The sequence below is a fragment of the Dipodomys merriami genome, unplaced genomic scaffold (genome assembly GCF_024711535.1).
Source record: "Dipodomys merriami isolate MVZ:Mamm:240054 unplaced genomic scaffold, mDipMer1.0.p SCAF_3, whole genome shotgun sequence".
Lineage (NCBI taxonomy): Eukaryota > Metazoa > Chordata > Mammalia > Rodentia > Heteromyidae > Dipodomys > Dipodomys merriami.
Window position 1 is genome coordinate 55,454,415 of NW_027204492.1, and position 1,091 is coordinate 55,455,505.

Below are 1,091 nucleotides of genomic sequence, written 5' to 3' on the forward strand. Positions count from 1 at the left end.
CTGGGCACCCTGCTGAGGCCTGCTCCCTCCCTGCTGCCACCCAGCTCAGACCCCAGGCCTCACAGCTTTGGCACAAACAAGCTGCTACAGGCATCTCCCCAGATGCACCTAGCAGCCTCAGGCAGCTACCCTCAATGTTGCCAGTCACCTGCCACCTCCCACCACTTCTGCTGCAGACAAACACTGGGCCCTGCAGTCCACATAGGCCTGCTGCATGAACCTCCACCTGGTCCTCCCAGAGCCAGGACTCCCCATGCTACCACAGAGGAGACCCTTCAGCATCAGCAGAGCCACTACCCCACATGCATCTGCCACCACCCAGACCATCTTACAGAATCTGCCAACTCCATCTTACCTGCCACCGCACAGGCTCTGTGGTCCAGCACATCACCAGCTACAGACCTCGTGAGTAACCCAAATAGGTCCACTCCCTTGGGGGCAATTCCCTGTGGAATCCCAAAGCCCTCTGACCCAAGCCCCCTTCCAAAAGGGAGGGATCATAACAGAACAAAACACAGACATAAGCTCTGTTCCTAAGACTCCTGTGGCTACCTGGGAAAGCCTGGGAACACAGCTCTAGGCCTATGATAGCAGTCTACAAACCTGAAACCCCCAAAACCCCTTCCTACCAGGCCTAAAACTGGGACTATAAATAGCAGGCAGCCTCCCCCATCAAAAGACCATCTGCTCCCAACCAAGCCAGAAGGAAAATGGACTACAGCAAGGTATACAAGGTGCTATCAGGAATCTGCTCTGAGGACTATGGGGAGACTAAAGATCCACCAAAGAACCCAAAAACCCATTCTTTAGTTTTTTCTTCTTCTTTATGTTTTGTTTTGTTAGTTTTTATGTGTGATTGTTTGTTGTTTGTTTTCATTTCTATGTGATATGTGTATTGCGATTTAGGATTTGATATTCCACTTAAAGCTTCTATTTTGGGTATTTACCCAAATAATCATAAACAAGACCATACTAAAGTTCACAGCACAACTATCTTTATTGCAGCATTATTTACCATAGCTAAGATATGGAACCAACCCAGATGCCCCTCAGTAAATGAATGGATCAAGAAAATGTGGTATATATACACA